At 46.1% G+C, this 18,771-nt stretch overlaps 1 protein-coding gene and 1 long non-coding RNA gene across 5 annotated transcripts in view; one reads left to right on the top strand and one right to left on the bottom strand.

Annotated features, from left to right (window-relative positions):
* Window positions 1–9,910, bottom strand: part of SERTAD2 (SERTA domain containing 2) — an 89,921-nt gene extending 80,011 nt beyond the window's left edge. For 3 of the 4 annotated variants that reach the window (XM_068153093.1, XM_068153094.1, XM_068153097.1), the window contains exon 1: window positions 9,420–9,889. The gene's annotated coding sequence lies outside the window, so the exon portion shown is untranslated. Of the gene's footprint in view, window positions 1–1,707; window positions 1,745–9,419 lie in introns of those variants that run through there. The other variant, XR_010989122.1, reaches the window with a different exon arrangement.
* Window positions 9,911–10,479: 569 nt separating this feature from the next.
* Window positions 10,480–11,553, top strand: LOC137448526 (uncharacterized). Its single transcript, XR_010989120.1, has 2 exons — window positions 10,480–10,674; window positions 10,970–11,553. It is a non-coding gene; the product is annotated as an uncharacterized lncRNA (long non-coding RNA).
* Window positions 11,554–18,771: the final 7,218 nt, after the last annotated feature.

The raw sequence follows: 18,771 nt of genomic DNA, 5'->3' as shown, positions 1-18,771 counted from the left end.
TTGCTGAAATCCATGCCCCACTTATTATTATGAATTATTCCAATCAGTTTTGTGGCATGGCAGAAATCCAGCATAACCTTCAGAAATACACATGCACACACTAGCTGCTGTAGCTTCTTCATTGCACAGCAGCCTTTTGCAACAGCTCGCTGCAGAGTCCAGGATGATTTGCTAACCTTTTGCAGCAGCAGCCCCATGGGGGTGACCCTTTCCTAAAGGGTGCTCATGGCATCTGGATATGCTACTTTCTGGTTTTTTGAAAAAGAGGGTTTTTTTCCTCTAAATCTCTCATTAAAAGCAGGGAAAAGTGCTTAAGCAGAAGGGTTTTTTTCTCTGCTGTTTTCAGGTTGAAGAAGCATGACCTCGAAGTGCTGAAGGGGCTAGAGAGAATATCTGCAGTACAATGCAGGCCTCCTTTCACATCCCACCTTCCTCTGAATGGAAAGAGATGTAAGACAGTATGGACAACTCATACACCCATCAAATTGTTTCAGTTGGGAAAGACCTTTAAGATCCATTCTCTAACTCTAACAAGTCTGCAGCTAAGCCATGTCCCTCAGCACTACACCTCTGCCTCTCTGAAACAGCTCCAGGCATGGAGATTTAGCCATCTTGCTGGAGAGCCTGTTCCAGTCTTTGAGAAGCCTTTCACTCAAAAAGTTTCTTCCAATATCTAACCTAAACCTCCCCTGGTGCAACTTGAGGCCATTTCCTCTCCTCCTATCCCTTCTTCCTAGGGAGAAGAGACCAACACCGCCTCATTCCAGCCTCCTTTCAGGGAATGGTAGAGAGCAAGGTCTCCCCTCAGCCTCATTTTCTCTAGACTGAAGAATCCCAGTTCCCTCAGCTGCTCCTCACCAGACCTGTTCTCCAGACCCTTCACCAGCTTTGTTGCCCTTCTCTGGACCTGCTTCAGCATCTCAATGTCTTTCTTGTAGCAAGGACCCTAAAACTGAACCCAGGACTCAAGGTGTGAGTACTGTCCAAGTGTGTAATAGCTCCAGCTCCTTCAGAATCAAGGTTTAAGTGGGGAAGAAACAGAAAATGGGAGGGGGAACCAACAAAAAACCCACACAAACAAACCACTAACCCAGAGATAATATGGATTCTTATAATTTCCTTGGCTAAGTAGCACAGGCTATTTTTGTGCCCTATGCAGTTTGTTCACTCATGCTGCAATAGCTCCAGCAGGAATCTCAGTCTGTGGCTTTCCCATGAAACTAATAAGGATGTCTAAAACCCGCAGATAGGAGGGAGAGGGAAAAAAAAAGAGGGAAAACAAAACGAAACACCAAAAAAAACCCCACAAAACCAACACACAACAAGCAATTTAAAGACAGTTAAATAATATGTTAAGAGCTCATCTGCAAGTCTGTCCTGGCCAATGAGGGACATAAATCAGAAAGATACAGTAATACTCACCAGCATGCAATTAGTCATTGCTGTAAACACTTCAAGTCTGGATTTCTTGGATTATAACACTTCAAACACTGTTGTTTTATAAGAGCAGTATGATAGCTGTCCAAGCACCACAGTCAAATTATGACACCAGGACATTCAGGCAATGGATTATCACAGGTTTTATTCTGAACACAAGAAGACTATCCCATTTTGAACGTGGTGGGGGAAGAGTAGAGGATGACAGCTCAGATTTTGGGGGTTTTCTTTGTTGGTTCAGTTTCACTTTTTCTCCCCCCCCCCCCCCCAGACTTCCCAAGGTAGGAATGCCACAAAAATCTGCAACCTGAAAAGACAGAAATTGTCTTCCCCTAGAATTTTCACTGAAATAATTGAAAACCAGACATTTAAAAAAAATATATTCCAAATTGAAGGGCAGCTTAAACAGCCTTGTGTTGGCTGACTGTTGGAAGGACACCCTATTCCTGGGCAATTCCCCATTGTGTATCTGGCTGCTAACTCTTTCACTTGCTAGGAGGCAATGACCATCACCACCCACCAGGCCTACAGAATTAATTCAGCTCTGTTTAGCAACTTTACTACCAGATATGTTCCCTCTCACAGAAAGGAGGGCTGCCTACCTTCTAAAGCTTTTAAATTAGCAGGTTCAGCACATGCTTGGTGTACATCCCTTAAGAAGGGTTAATAGTTTACTGGCTCTCTGAAAAAGCTTGTACCTTTTACCTTTACATCACACCACTGATCACCCATCTCATTCTATACCATGGTTCTCATCACATCGCACCACAAACCAAAAATCAGCTGTTTTAACTTCACAAACCTTGTTGAGTTTGAGAGTTTTGCTGTTGTTGTCTTTGGGGGGGGGGGGGTGGTTCATAAGAGTATTGGTGGTACTTTCCACACATATCTACATACATTTGGGTGCATAGGCCCTGATTCTGAACTCAATTTCTTTGGCAACAGGATGAGGAAAAACCCAGTGAGTCTTAGTAACCTCCTGCAATGCAATTTCAGAGGTCACTAGTAGCCATGACATATTAAAGAGGAGGAAAAATTAAAACACAGAAGATAGTCAAACAAATAGAAGAACAAAGACAAAAAAATAAATGGAACTGAGCTCCACAAAGCAAGAATAGAAGTAAAAAAACCTGCTTTTCTACAGCACAGGGCATGTGTCTGAAGCTGAGGACACCTTGGTGTTATTGCTGGCTGTGGTCCTGACTGCTGGATGACTGCACCAGCTCACGTCACACCTCCAACAGGCTTTTTCTTCACATTTTCCTTTTTGGACTATGGGTCAGCAGTAGTGAATGCTTTTCTTGCCAATGGCAGAGAATACTAAATAATATTGGCATCCCATACAGATTCACTGATTGCATCAGGTTGGAAAGGGCCCTCAGAAGTTATCTTGTCCAACAACCCTGCAGTAATAAAGGACACCTTTAACTAGAGCAGACTGCCCAGGGCCACATCAAGTCTGATCTCAAATGTCTCCAGGGATGGGGCCTCAACCACATCCCTGAGCAACCTGTTCCAGTATTTCACCACTCCCATTGCAAAGAATTTCCTTCTGATGTGCAACCTAAATCTACCTTGCTCCAAGTTAAAACCATCGCCCCTCATGCTATCCCTACAGGCCCTTCTAAACAAGTCTATCTTCAGCCTTCCTGTAGGTCACTTTCAGATATTGAAATGTAGTTATAAAGTCTTCCCAGAGCCTTCTCCTCTCCAGGTTGAACAGCCCAACTCAGTCTTTCCCCATAGCAGAGGTGCTTCAGTCCTCTGATGATCTTTGTGGTCCTCTTCTGGACCTGCTCCAGCAGGTCCACATCTGTCCTCTGTTGTAGGCCTCAGAGCTGGACACGGTACTCCAGGTGATGTCACACCAGAGCAGAGGAGCAGAATCACTTCTCCATCTGCTGGCCATGCTTCTTATGATGCAGCTCAGGATGCCATTGGCCTTCTGGGCCACAAGCACCCATTGTTGGCTCATCTCCAGCTTCTCATCCACCAGTACCCCAAATCTTTTTCTGCAGGGCTGCCCTCAATTTCATCATCCTCCAGCCTGTACTGATATTGAGAACTGCCCCCTCAACATCTGTCTTAGTGCTGCACAACAGCAGCACAACTACTCCCTAGACCAAAACCAAGAAGTGTGACCCAGCTTAAAAAAAAAGGCAAGAGCTAGATGCCTGTCCCCCACATCTCATATTCCCACTGTAAGCTTTTTAAGGAACAATCAGTTGCTATTTATTTGTAGCCTGCAAAGAGCAGAGTTATTCCAAGCTGTTAATGTGATTCTGTAAGCACACAGCAACACTAGGAGTTGATTAAGACTAGAAAGAACAACAACAAATTGGGAGTGGCAGTGAAGAAGGCTGGAAGATAGTGGAGGGAATAAAAAACTATGCCAGAAAAGAAATTCAGTAGGACAGAGAGAAAGAAAGCAGAGCATGGAAAGATACTTAGGAGGGGAAAAAAGGTAGCCAAAAGCAAGAAAGGCATGCACAAGAACACCTGACTTCATTTCCACATTTCATTTTTTCATGGGAATGCTGCATTGGTATAAGCACTACTGTATTTCGCCCCCACAGCAAATACATGAACATAGACTTTTAAATTTTAAAGAGGAAGCATCCAAGAATGCACTTGTTCTCAGAACTAATGCCTTAATCACATTAGTAACAGCTTATGAAAAGACAGTAAAGTGACTACAATTCCTCCTCTATCTAGAAGCTACTTTCAGAGCCACCGAGACTACTGAAATTTTGCTGTTATGAAAGACTTCACCTGTGCTACTTCTTGGGACATTCCTCTCTTTTCATATAAGAGCAAAAAAAAGGGTTTGTTCAGGTTCAGCTGAGATCTCTTCATCCCCGCTGTTGGGTCTTTTTATTTCTGTGTTCTCAAGCTGTCCTTAACTGGCCACTCATAGTAATGCCAGAGATAGGAAGTACTGTGGATCACTACCAAGTACTCACAAATCTTGTAGAGAACTGGGAATTTCCTTGCACAACACGTTAGTTCAACTCCCCACCCTTCCTGTGACTTCACCTGCTTGTAAGCCATTAGAAAGCAGAGTGTCGTTTCTAAGCTGTAGTCGAGCACTCAAAGCACCATGCTGGCCCTCACCGGCTCTATTTAATTAGAGGTTAGCAGAAGCAAAGTATAGGGTGGCTATAAACACAACTTTCCCGGTGTTTCAGCGAAAAGGATGGGCTTTTGTGAAGAAGGATTGAGATAAGAGAAAGGCTGCCTATCTGATCCGTACTGATGGGCCAGCAAGTTTACATTCGTTGGAACCACCCTCCCACCAGAATTCCCTGTGAAATGTCAGCACCAACCATATTATTAATTTTCCAAATTGCTGACCTTTACTGTTGCCTGTATCATAATTCCAGCATTTTGAACTGTTTCTATTCATACAGGAACATGCTCTGCGTGCCCCACGGTAACTGAACACTGTACGTACATCGCTCACATGCCACAACACAGACCTCGCTGCCACGTCCCTGAAGAAGCTGCTGAACTAGGCTTTCCCAGTTCCATGAGGTCCATCATTTAGGCTACTCATCAATAAGGCAGCCAGGTTTCCCAGGTTCCTCCAAAGCCTTCAGAGTATCTTAGCTTAATAAAACATTTCAGAATCTTTTACTAAGGGTCACAGCATACAGGTTACTTAAAATAATATAATTTGATTATGAACTTAAGTTTCATTTCAAGCAGGAAGGGGGAGGTGGATACAGACCAAGTCCTTGAATTAGAAGACAGCCAGGTTGCATTTACATCATCAGAACTTAATGCATCATACATGTTATGCAATGCTAAATGTAAGGCTGCCATTCCTCTGCAAAAGCTTAATGTGATGAATGATCTGATTACTTTTCTTTCTGGTATAAAAGTAGGAGAAGCTTTGAGACAAAGAAATAAAGGCCAATGCATACACAGATCTTACAGTGATTAATATCATCCCTCCTGACTCACATCTCTGAAAACAGTTAAGGTCACTATTTCTCTTTTATTTTCACTGTGGATTTCAGTGTACCTCATCACATCCCTGCAAACACTTGACATAATTTAATTTAAAGCAGAAACTGGAATGTCAGGAACAGAGCCATTTGGGCTACAAACACCACCACACCAGCACATCATAAGAAAGACAAGTGACCTTTATTCTTGCTTCTTCTGCTAAGCAGATACACTTGAGGCCCCTTTGCAGGCCAGGATGCTAGTGAGATTTCTAGAAACAATCTAATAAATAAAGATTTTTAAGAGTTTTTAAAGAAATAAATATATCTGGCTACTTACTGCCTGAACTGAAAAACCTGCCTCTCCAAATCAACTAATGGTTTGGCAAGCCTACATGAAAGGCAGACAAACAAAAAGCATCTTTTCCTTTTCACCTGGATCTTCAACAGGAAAAAAGAAATCAGCATTTTACAGATTTCCACAACACCACCTCTGCAGCCTAACAAACTCAGCTGCTAATGCTACTTCACTGATGCTATGGAGCCTCCCCACACAATTATACACCCTCCACTTCACTGAGCCCCAGGGCACTGTTTCTAACTTTCCAGAGGACCACTGCACCAAAGGTAGGAACACAACCCCCACAACCTGCCCCCCCCCCCCATCCTTTTACATTATCCAAAGCAAACTGCAAACCAAATTCTGCTTACTTACTGGAGAAATTAGAGAGGCTTAATTTTTAAGACAGGGAATAATCAGCAAGCCTGCATATATTCTCATATTTGATGTTGTGACAACAAATGCTCATTCAAAATCTTCTCCCCACCCCTATGGTCTTTCTTCTTCCTGAGAGTACACAACAATACAACACAGAAATAATGCAACAGTTACAATTTCTAGGGAGAGATCCCAAAGTCTGTTCAGAAGTGTTTTCAAGAGGGTGATTCAGAATCAGGGAATTTCATGAATGCCACTATAATTAACATTATAAAGTATTTGCCAAATGTTACCAAAGCTACAGGGACTTATAAGTGAGCAGATATTTAACATCTATTTTTAATAACTCTTTCTTTTAAAACCCAAACAAAACCAAACCTGAAATACTGTAACCCAAAAGAAAGGAAGGTTATCTTCTCTCGAGTCTAAAATACAAAAATGTGTGAAATAATGACGTAAGCTCTGGCATTTTTCTCCATTTCTTGAACAAATTCAGCAGTCCTCTATCAGGCAGACAGCTCCAGTATACTTCCAGTGAGAGTTTTGCTCAACTAGGGACTGCAAAATTTGGCCCAATTAATCTAGCACTGTCTATCTGGAAAGAATGTGGTGGAACTCTGCAGTATAAACACCCTCCTAGAAAGACTGCACCTAGTCCCCTTTCTTGTTCCCCTGCCTCAGTATTTCAGATCCATCTACACCATATCCAACAGCTCCATCAAGATTTAGTTTGAGCTAAAACAGCTTAATTTTGCCCTGGTTTCCTATGTATATACTAATTTGGAACCAATTAATCCATTTCCTCCGAGATGGTGCAATGCCTGGATTTTTGTTCAAACAAACAAGTTGACAGTATCAATACAGAGCTGGAGAGCCTCTATAAAACATTCTAGTTTGCATAATTAATTTACAATAACATCTCAATCAGTGACACAAAAGCATAGCAATGAACACAGTCATAGGAGGAAATGAAAACATGAAACAAACATGAAAGGATTGTGTCTTGTTCTGAAAGAGCATCAAGCAAACTTTCAAGAGATTTATAAACAAGAACATAAAGGCAGAAGACAGTTCTGCTTTGTTAGACATATTTTCTTTACAGGCTGTTTAGCACGGAGCACTCTTCTGAGATTGTAAGACGACAGTGGATCTGAACTGTAGCCACACAAGATAATATTATCTTCCTACAACATCACATCCAAGCCATTATCAACTGCTTTAAGGACAAAAACACCGACCCGAGGGCCTGATCCTCCCCTCACTGATTTCAACAGCAAACATTTAAACAATGCAGTGTGAATGTTTAGGGGGTGTCTGGAGAAGAAGGGGAAAAAAAAAGCCAAAAACCAACTTCAGCCTAAACAATGAACGCAGGTATGGATTTCCTCAGGCAAAGAGGAATTTCAGGACAAGAATTTCAGGACTGTCCACGGCAACAAGGGAAAGCGAAATACACTGAAAACTTACTTGCCAATTTCACTGGTGGCACAGAAGTCTTGAACTGGGAATACTTTTGGTACAGCCACTTAACAGACCAGCTTGACATTTAATCCTCTGAAGTTTTCTTCACAACTGAAGAAAAATCCTTTATCCAATATGTTTTTATTCCAAAGGAAGACGGGGGGGGGGGGGGGGGGGGGGGGGAGGCGGGGAATAGCTATGAAAAAATAAGTACCACCACTACCTCACCCAGGTTGGTATTACTACACAAGTAGTCATACCAGCATCGCAGGGAGTACTTGTGCACCAAAGTACCGCTCAGGGTAAGGATGGTGTAGTTGGGCCGGAGGAGGGAAGAAAACAGAGCTTGTCACCTCACTACTACAGAGGCCTTCCTGAAAACACAGGTTTCTTCATTACTTTTCACATTAACACCCGTCTGCCCCATGAGTTAATGAAGTTACACTGGTGTTAAACTAGTACCAAAGAAGAAGCAGGCCCACTTCATAGTGATTTAAGAGACCACAGCTTAAGGACCGCCCAACGAATGCAAAATAGCCGATATTTAGGAAGCTTTGGGATATGTTGGGCAAGTTACTCCTTGTGACAAGGACTCATTTGTCTGTTTGGGATCAATCTCAGGGTTGATTGTTTCCCTCCCTCTATTTATAACAGAAGAAAGACAAGATTTACTGAGAACTTAATTTCATCTATAAATTCACTGATCTTCAGCATATTTAAGCCTACACGAGTTGTCACTGACTAAAACCACACTTACTACTTATGTACAAGAAAAAGAACAACAAAAGAACAACAACAAAAGAAACTTCACTTAAAGGATTCTCAGAATGATGCTGGCCTTTCCCCTCAACTACACTTCAGTAGCTTTATTTTTTCAGATGTCTGAGAGAGGATTTGGGAGTGTTGTGAGGTCTGGTAAACCTTCAATTCAGCGATTAGTTTCAATATGATATGAATCACAGAGATCAAGCAATTAATATTAATTACTAAACCCAGCAAAGCACTAAGGCTTCAGATGCCCTGTGGATGAAAGTGCTTGCTGGGCTTTTCCATGCCTCTGTTTTATTTTAGGTACTCTGAACAAGAACGTATACCACATTCACGTTTCTAAAAATACATTCAGGAGGGGAAAAAAAAAAAACATAAAATCAATAGCAATGAACTAGAGACATAACTCTTTTACATTAAGCTCTCCGAATACCAATGCAAGCTACCCAAACTCCCTACTGCAGACCACGGCTTCACTCTAAAATACACACCAAGTCCAGCCCAGGTAACACCGAAACATCGAGGCACCACAGGATGGGGAGGAGGATGATATACCTGGAAATCAGAGATGGGCTTCCCCTGCTTTTTCCCCCCCAAGAAAGATAGTGGCCGGAGCCTGGTCCAAGGGATCTGGCCAGTCGAGAGTTGGCTTTCGGGAGCCCCTTGCCCCTGGTATAAACCTTCACCGCAGTCTCGATCGGTGAGGGTGGAATAAAATAAAAATGACAATGAAATGTGTCATCAGCAGCATGACACGCATTTGTAGTTGCCAGCAACGCCAGGATTCCGTATTTTTTTTTTCCTTACACCCTCCCCCACACACTTTATTTTCCAATCCGAGATGGAAAGTCTGTCCCTGGCCGGTGCCAGGCTGCGCTGCGAGGCGAATGCCCCCAACTTTCAAACAGTTGGCAGCCAGCGGAGGCACCCGGACCGCCGCCGCCGCCTTCCCGCTCCAACCCGGACAACTGGGGGGCTTGCCCGGCCCACCACCCTCCCCCTCCTCACCACCCTTCCCCCTCCCCACACCCCGGCCCCAGTAGGCAGAAAGGAGCGAGCCTGGAAAGGCCGTGCCCGGCACTCACCCGCTCCGGGGGGCTCCGCTGCGCTGAGGAGCGTTGAGGATCAGGAGGCGCTGAGGGGAGCAGCGGGCGACCAAACGGAGATGGAGGGGGGAAAAGGGGAGGATGGGGGGTGGAGTGTCAATGGAAAGAGGGGACGCGAAGAGGGTGAGTGAAGAGGCAGTGGGAGGCACGGATGAGGAATTCAAACCGGAGAGGGCTATTAATTTAAAATGAGCGTGCGGCTAGGCAGCGGGCTGCGCGACGCAGGCGGCGGCCAGGCGCTGAGGCGGCTGTGCTCTATCCCATGCCGCTGCGGTGGCCCCGGGCGGCGGCGGCAGCCGAGCTAGCGGGGAAGTTGGGGCCGCAACCGGCAAGGAGGATGTGACACCGTGACAAGTACGGTCCGCCAGCCATGTACCGGGGGAGGCGGCCACCCGCGCGTAAGGGGCCGGGGCAACCCAGGCAGCGCCGCCCGCCCGCACACGGCATTTAACGGCGCTGACGGGCCGCGCCGTGACTCACACACGGGAGTTAGTCACAGGGCGGGATCGGTGAGAGGAGGGGGAGGCCGCGCCGCCCCGCCCCCCGGCCTCTCCACCAGCCTACTGGGCGTCGCGGCCGGGTGGATTGAAGCGGCGGCCGACGAATGAGGGCGTGGATCTGCCGCCAGCGCTGGGGCGGCCCCCCTCGGCCCAACGAGTCTTCTGAGGACACTGCCGCGAAGTGCTGGGGAGGGCTGGAGGGATTCCTGCGGGGCGGGAATTGCGCCTCGGTCTGCTACTGCAGCCAACCAGTACTGAGGATCGGGTTGATAGGCGGTTAGCTGGGGCCAATCAGAAGAGTGCGGGGGAAGAAGTGCCCCCTCCCTGGGAGATGGTCACGCAGCGAACGGGGAGCGGGGGAGCGAGGGAGGGTGACTTGAGCCGACCCAGCCCAGCCCAGGGGAGGGGCGCGGGCATCCAGCCGGCCCTGAGGGTAGTGGGCGGGTACACGCTCAGTATGAGGGCGGGGGTTACCTAGGCGAGCAGAGGAGGCGGGCACCGAGCTGCCCGAGGCGGGGGTTACCTCAGAGAGAGGGGCACCGAGCTGCCCGAGGCGGGGGTTACCTCAGCGAGGCGGGGATTACCCCAGCGAGGCGGGGACGGAGGCCCGGCGCTTCTGAGACCTCGGGGGAGGGGAATGGTTGGCCTTGGGGCTGCGTGCGGAGCGAGGCCGGCGACCGGGGCACGTCCGGGGCGGAGAGGGGCTCGCTCTGGGGCACCGCGGCGCAGCCAAGGTCATTTCCCGAGGGAGGAAAGAGATCGGAGCTGGGGCCTGCTCCAGGGGAAGCCGGGTTGGCCCCGCTGGCAGCGGGCGGAGAAGGGCTGGGCGAGCGCCGGGCGGGAGGTAAAAAGCCTGAGGTGGGGGAGGCTGGCTGCAGCCCGCAGTGAAAACCTCGTCTTCAGAGGCACCGAGGGCCAAGCTGGGGTTTGCTTGTGTTTGACAGGTGTCACGCCTCAAGGTGTGAATATTTCCGCCTACCTTTCCCACATTTTCGTCTCCCCCCTTCTCCCCCCTGTTTTTTTTTCCAGGCAGATTTTTAGAGACGCTCATACCTCAGCTCCCAGCCTTATGCCAAGATACGACCAGATGAATTTAAAAAACCAGAAGCAATAGCTTTGGGAGCTGCAGTACACAGCGCGATTCCTCTTGTGGCGCTGGGGGGAATTGGCAGATAGGACCCGTATCGGTGTAAAGAAACAATGCTGGTTTCACAAGTGATTAATATTGGAGGAATTTATTTTGAGTAAAGCGAGGAAGTAATGCCAGCAGTGTCCAGCAAATACTGGAGCCTTACCAAAAAAAAATTAAGCCTGCTGAGAAACAAGATGCTCAAGTTGTGTTTCGCCTCTTCATCTCTACACACAAAGACCTGGGTTTTTTTGTTGCAAAAGCATGAAACAGCTGATAAGAGTTCTGTAAGATAACGACTTTACAGCATCAGAATAAGGGAATATGCTGACATTTTCTCAGGCTGCAAAAATATACAGTTTTGTTTGCTTTAAAAAACTGTTCCCTGGACAGAGTGCTATAAATACAGCTTTTTTTATGTTTCTTCTTATTTTGGCATCCACAGTAATTAAAGAGCTGAAAAGCTATAAACTGCAGTAATTTGCTCTTGTTTTTGTTTTGGTTTTGACTTTAGAAAGAGTGGGACTATTTACAGGTTTTTTCCTGCTTGCTTTTAGAAAAATCCAGGGTGCTGAAGATTTCAGAGTTCCTCATTTGAAGCGGGAGTTGACTCACACAGAGTTGACTCAGCATCTATGGCATTGTTTTGCCAAGTGTCCTACAGTCCACAGTGCCTTGCAAAAAATCCAGGATGGATTGTACTCAAATGGCTGCAATAGGAAAGTGGAATAAAAGTAAGACTGGTAAGGCTGTTATGTCGGGGGGGGGAGGGGAGGAAGGAAGGAAGGGAAGGAAGGAAGGAAGGAATGGAAGGAAGGAATGGAAGGAAGGAAGGGAAGGAAGGAAAGAAAGAAGGAAAGGAAGGAAGGGAAGGAAAGAAAGAAGGAAGGAAAGGAAAGAAGGAAGGAAAGGAAGGAAGGGAAGGAAAGAAAGAAGGAAGGAAATCAAGGGAGGGAAGGAAGGAAAGAAAGGAAGGGAAGAAAGGAAGGGAAGGGAAGAAAGGAAGGGAAGGGAAGAAAGGAAGGGAAGGAAAGGGAAGGAAAAGGAAGGAAAGAAAGGAAGGAAGGGAAGGAAAGGAAGGAAGGAAAGGAAGGAAGGAAGAAAATGAGGGAATTTGGAAGGAGGAAAAAGGAATGAAAGAATTTGGAAGGAAGCATGCCAATTTAGCATACCAGTTTAGTAGGGTTTGAGTGGGATTTTTCATCAAATAAAAAGCAGAAGTAGTATCTTATGCCTTCCTGAGCATCTAGCACTGGCACATGGTGAATTTTAAGAAATTAGCTTTAATATTTTACGTTACAAACATTATGAAACATAGCCTTAAGCCTTTGAGGTTTCTCCCAATACTTTCATCCTGCTGAGGCTCCAGGGAATTTCTTACATACAGAGTTCCTTGGGCAGTGGCACAGCTCTGCTTGTCAGCTGCATAAAGCCATAAATCTTTCAATTCTGAGATAATGTAGGAAAAGAACATTGTTTAATAACTACCCCATCTCCCCCATTTCTTCAGTCTGCTTTGACAGCATCCAAAAGGCCTCCCTTCCCCACCTGGTGCATTCATAAAACTTTGAGGATTTATCGACTGATAGTTCCTTTCCTGTTGGAGTCTGCTGAGCCCTGCTATTGTAAATGCTCTTGCTCTAACAGCTCTTGGATTAGAGTAAACTGAACCCACCCTATTGTTCTTTTATTGTTTTTATGCATACTGCATCCTGCTCTTCCTCTGAGTGACTGGTTGTGCACACTGCAATGTATGAATATGAACATAAATTATGTTTGGCACAGAGAGTGAAACCCAAGATGGTTACTTTGGCATAAGGGATTCTTTTCAGCTAATTCTTGGGATTTTTTTTATAAGCAAATCTCCATATTTGAATTGATAGCAAAAGCAGGGAAAAGCAGTCTGGTTTGTTGGGGTTTCTTCCTGCTGCAGGTTAATAAGCTTGCAAGGTTCTGCAGCCTTTAGCATGGTTCACACACTAATTCCTGATGAGTGACTCGTGAGCCCTGCACAAATAGCGTGACAGAGAGGATCAGGGAAGTGATTGCCCCATTGACTCAGCACTGGTAAGGCCACACCTTGAGTCCTGGGTTTGGTGATGGGCCCTTCACTACAAGAAAGACATTTAGCTGCTGGAGTGAGACCATAGAAAGGTAACAAAGCTGGCTAAGGGTCTGGTGAGGGGTGGCTGAGAGAACTGGGCTTGTTTAGCCTGGCGAAAAGGAGGCTGAGGGGAGACCTCATTGCTCTCTACAGCTCCCTGGAAGGAGGTTGGAGCCAGGTGGGTGTTGCTCTCTTCTCCCTAGGAAGAAGTGATAGGAGGAGAGGAAATGACCTGAAGCTGTACTAAGGGAGGTTTAGGTTGGACATCAGAACAAACTTCTTGACTGAAAGGATTCTCAAAGACTGCAACAGGCTCCCCAGGGAGGTGATTGAATCCCCATCCCTGGAGCTGTTTTCAGATAGACAGAGATGTGGTCCTGAGGGAACATGGTTTAACTCCAAACTTGGTAGAGGTAGAGAACTGTTGGACTCAATGTTCTTAAAGGTCTTTTCCAACCCAAACAATTCTGTTATTCTATGATTCTGATAGAGGGCTTTGATCAGATTCTGTGCAGTTGGTGAAATAAAATGAAGAAGTGTTTAACATTCCATGACATATAGGTCTATATGCACAAGCAGCTGAGAAACATCCTTCAAAGAACTGAAAGGGGTGGGAATTTCAGGGCAGATTGTCTTTTTGTAGTTGTGTCTTCGACAGCAATATTCCAAGGGAACTGAGACAGAAACTGAGCACGTGAGTTTGGGCACAGTTGTTTCTGGAGGGTGAAAGTCTATAAGCAATCATCCCTGATCTGCTGCTGCATCCTACTAGGGGGGCTCAACACACAGAGAGTCCTGGAGACAGCAACCTAGGCAATATTTCATATCATAGTGGTGCTGCAGCTTCCTCAATCTACAGCAGTGTTTCTTCAGGGCCAGTGTTAGCAAGAAAGCAATTATATGAAGATCTTGGCTTTTACTTTTAAAATCTCAATTTCAGAGGTACAGAGAAAAGTTTGAAAACACAGCTAGCTGCCAGAGGTGATTTCTGTTTTAAGTGGTTTATTTAGTTTTTAGTGAGTTTGGTTACTTTCATTCAGTTGTTCAGGAGCATTTTTGCTTCAGCTCAAGGGGGCCAAGCTACTCTTGGGTTTCTACCAAACTGCATCAAAAGAAGTGTGACCAGCAGGATGAGTGAGGCCAGTCTCCTGCTCTGCCTTTATGAGACCCCACCTGGAGTAGTGAATCCACTTCTGGTGCCTCCAACACAAGAAGGACATCAAACTGCTGGAGCAGGTCAAGAGGAGGCCATAAGGATGATGAGAGGGCTGGAGCTGGGTGTGGGAGTTGGGGCTGTTTAGTCTGGAGAAGAGGAGGTTCTGGGGAGACTTTATAGTGGGCTTCCAGTACCTGAAGGGGGGGTGCTACAAGAAAGCTGGGAAAGGACTTTTTACAAGAGCTGGGAGAGGGTAGGTCTAAACTGGATTTTTAGGAAGAGATGCTTTACAGTGAGGGTGGTGAGACACTGGAACTGGTTGCCCAGGGATGTTGTGGGTCCCCCCTCCCTGGAGGTGTTCAAGACCAAGCTGAGCAGGGCTTTGAGCAAGCTGGTCTAGTGAAAAGTGTCCCTGCCCATGGAAGGATGGCTGGAACTGGATGATCTTTAAGGCACCCTCTAACCCAAATCATTCTATGATTCTATGACCTGAACAAATCAGATATACAATACTGGAAGAACAAAGTAGAGGGGGGAGAATCACCTTACTGGTCCTGCTGCTTCCAGTCCCCCTCTCCTTTTCTGCTTTCTAGTTCTCTGCTACGCCAGAGATGGAAACTGTAACAATTTTATTTGTTCTCTTCACACCTTCTGCCTTTCCCTCTGAACAGAGGGCTCCTTTCTGGAGGAGCAGTGCAGTAAATTGCTATCACAAAGCAAACTTGGGCCCCTGCAATATAAAACTGCTCCCTGCAATATTTAAATTCCTTTGAAAACCATCCTCTGCCATGTGCCCATAAACACTGTGCAGCTGCAAGAGCTTACAGATTCTTGGAGACCATCTGAATTAAAGACATAATGCTGTCTGCTGGGATGGAGTCAAGTGCCATTTTAAACATTTGGTGTAGATCTTCAGGTAGTTTTTATTCTTTCTCTTTTGGCACCTGAGAAGCAGAACAGAGAACAAAGACTTACTAGTACTTTTCTTAAATTAGATTCACCTTCCTAAACAGTTACATGAAAAATATTTGGTTTATTGCAGGGTGCACAGTGTAATTGTGCAGTTTGAAAGGGTGGGATTTAATTGCCCTGTTGCAGAGCAGACTCATAGGTACAATCCAGCATCACACTTCTGATCACCTGCCAAATGACCAAGAGAGAAGATCTAGAGCTCTTGTGGCAAGAAAACAGACCCTGCTTTACCTAAAGGTGGGGAGACAAATTATCTGTACTGCTCTTTATCCCTAAAGCATGCAATTTACATGTGTTTGTAAACTGATCCTACACCTTACACTGGGCTGTCCAGTGTCACCCTGTCCCCACAAAGCACTGCCAGACACTGACTTTGCCTGTGATTTTAACCCCCAGATGACTTCACTAATATCTTGTAAGTACTTTTATTGCCTGTTTTACAAACATACCTGATCTAATGCAGGAAAGTACAATGCTCTGGGTTGCTTGTGTTATTCCATTAACAGGAATGATGGTTTGTGGTTCACTCTTAAGTCCAAAGTCTGAACCACAGGTTAAATATATTATTTCCCCCCCCCCTACATTTGCCATAGACCCTAGCAGAAATGTACATGAGCCTCTTAAATGCATGACAGTTTTCTGTTTGCAAACCCCCACAGCCGAGTGTGCCAGGAACATTAAGATTACCAGCAGCACCTCAGTATTGCCACTTGTCCTCTGACTGCAGCCTGTTCAGGGCAGACTGTTTTTTCATGCTTAGGAGTGAAGTGGCAGAACTGGAACACTCACAGAAATCAGTGTCCCCAGCACAAGGAGGACATCAAACTGTTGGAGGGGGTCCAGAGGAGATCATCAGAGGGCTGGGGCACCTCCCTTATGGGGATAGGCTATGAGAGTTGTGGCAGATCAGCCTGGAGAAGAGAAGGCTTATAGTGGCCTTACAGCACCTGAAGTGGAGTCTACAAGAAAGCTGGGAAGGGACTTTTTACAAGGGCTTGTAGTGATAGGATGAAGGGGGATGGATTTAAACTTGAGAAGGGTGATTTAGATTGGAGATTGGGGAGAAATTCTTTACAGGAAGGGTGGTGAAACACTGGAACAGGTTGCCCAGGGAGGTTGTGGATACCAGCTCCCTGTGGAGGTGTTCAAGGCTAGCTTGATGGGTCTGGGGTGCCAAGGGTGCTGGACTGCTGGGTCTGTCCTTCTGAGCATGGGAGCTACAGTCTGGCCCTTGGATCAGGAGAGCATCAGAAGGTGTCATGGGCTGAGCTAAGGGTCAGGGCTCAGCCTGGGTGTTGAGAAAAGACACAAGGGGAAGCACTTGGCAGGAACTGGGGAAATTTGCCAAGCTCAGCAGAGAGGTCTCCACCTCTCTGGGCTTTACCCAGTGCTGCTGGGGAATAGCCAACACAATACAGGAACTGGAAAGTGAAACTGCTCGAGGACAGAGAAAGAAAATCAATCAAACAACAAAACAAAACAAAACCCCACAAAACCAAAACCCCACGAACCACCAAACTCAACAAAGCAAAAAGAGAAAGAAATCAAAGCTGAAAAGCTGGGAGAAAAAAAAACACCAAAGTGAAAAGTGGTATGCTGGAAATAATTCATCCAGCCCAAGTCTACCTGGTGACTTTGTTAGCAGAGGGGCAGAAAATTTGCTTGTGCTTGCACCCATGGATTTATTTACAGCCTTTCTCTTGTTCCATGTCCTGTGCTGAGCTGAATCCAGTGAGTGAGACCGGGAGAAGGAGAAAAAGAGAGGCCAAGAGCCCTCTGCGGTCGGCGGGACCCTATAAATAGCCAGTGAAGTCTTCTAATGCCAATAGGGTGCGTCACTAAGGCCCTTCCTGACTCAGCTCAGCAGCAGCTCTTCCAGCCAGCAGGAGCTGCAGCAGCACCCGGAGCCCAGCAGCTGGCCTTGGCAAGGATGACGCCGGGAGGCGCAGAGGGGGTTGCATGCTGTCTGCAGCAGTCTGTCTTGCGGAGAAAGCAGCGGTTGAAATGAGCCATGCATCCTGACCAGCTGCTTTGCCTTGCTCTGAGTTGCAAAGTGTCTTCTGTTTTCTTGCTCTTGTGGCTGCCAGGTTGGCACCAAGGGAAATGCTTCTTCCTGGTATAAAGGAGCATCTAAAGCCTGTGTCTCTGCCTGACTTGGAGGTTTGGGGGGTTCTGAAGTCTTGCTGTGCCCTTCACTCCTCCACCTTCCTTCTCTTAAGCCCACAGTAAGGGTCAGAGGAGGAAGAAGAGGTGATGGAATAGGTTCAGCAAGATGGGCAGGCAGGTTCAGTGCCATGAGCCAGTGATCTCTTCTCTACAGCTTTAAATGTTATTCTCAAGGTTGACTAATATCAAAAGTCTGAGGGATGCTAGAAAAGACTTTTGGCCCAAATTTCCCCTCGTTGTCACCACATCACACCACTGGAGATAACCCTCTTATAAATGAGGCTGCTGCTCCTGTCTGGTCTTTTTAAACCAGTGCTGTCTAATCCAGATTCCAGGGCTGGGTTGTTAGAGGACCTAGTGCCTCCATTCTCTGAGCTCCTGCTATCAGCTCCATGGCAGCAAGTTATGGCAAAGCACTTCTTGCAAAGAATCTGTATCTAAGACAGTACAAAATGCTTGCATAAATATGGGGGGGGCCTCTTTATGCTAGCTGAAATGACAGTCCAGTCACTTTCCTTGCTTGTTTTTGGTTGGTTTGTATGTGTGTTGTTTGGTTGGTTGGCTTTGTTGTTGTTGTTTGGTTTTTTTTTAAGCATCCTAACCTGCTTAATTTCAGTGATTCCTTTTCTCCATCTGCTTTGTATTCCTTCATTGCTCCTTGGTAGGTTTTGCTAACTTGGATGCAATTTGATGTATATTTGTAGCAGTGCAGTTAATGGAGATCTTCTCAGACACCAGACAGACTGGCTAAATCTCACTGTTTAAAGCCATCTTCCAAAAGATATTTTTCATTATGGAAATTGCTCACCTCAATCCAAAGTGGAAACAAGTGGAGTAACCCTCTAGCAGGTTCTTCCTATCCAGATCTGTTTGCTCCAAGATTGACCTGTTAAACAAAAACTTGTCAGGCTGACACAGACAGGTCTCTCTGCTGAGCCAATGCCATCAGATGTGCTCCTTTCCAAGGAAGATGGTAATTCATCACCGATTTGGGGCTCTCCATGGGATCCACCAGCATCAATATCCAATGGAGGAATCACCTCTCTGTGAAATCATACTGCATCCAGCAACTGGGGACCCTCCAGGCATCCTAATTTCCTGAATTTCCTGATGGTGTTGAAGCTCTGGAGCAGCATAGAGATAGCTGAGCAGACTCTGCAAGAGTGGATGCAGCTCTCTGTGGAGGCAGAGCACTCTGTGGGTGTTTGAACACTTGATGGGTTTATCAGCACAATACCCAGCACAGAGAGAGAGGATGAGGATGATGGTTAATCTGTTTGTATACCAAAAGAGACCACTGACAC

This window comes from Melanerpes formicivorus, unplaced genomic scaffold (assembly GCF_026170545.1).
Source record: "Melanerpes formicivorus ecotype bairdi unplaced genomic scaffold, bMelFor1.0.p_v2 SCAF_25, whole genome shotgun sequence".
NCBI lineage: Eukaryota > Metazoa > Chordata > Aves > Piciformes > Picidae > Melanerpes > Melanerpes formicivorus.
The sequence above is the reverse complement of the archived record's forward strand: the minus strand, read 5'-3'. Positions and strand labels throughout refer to the sequence as shown.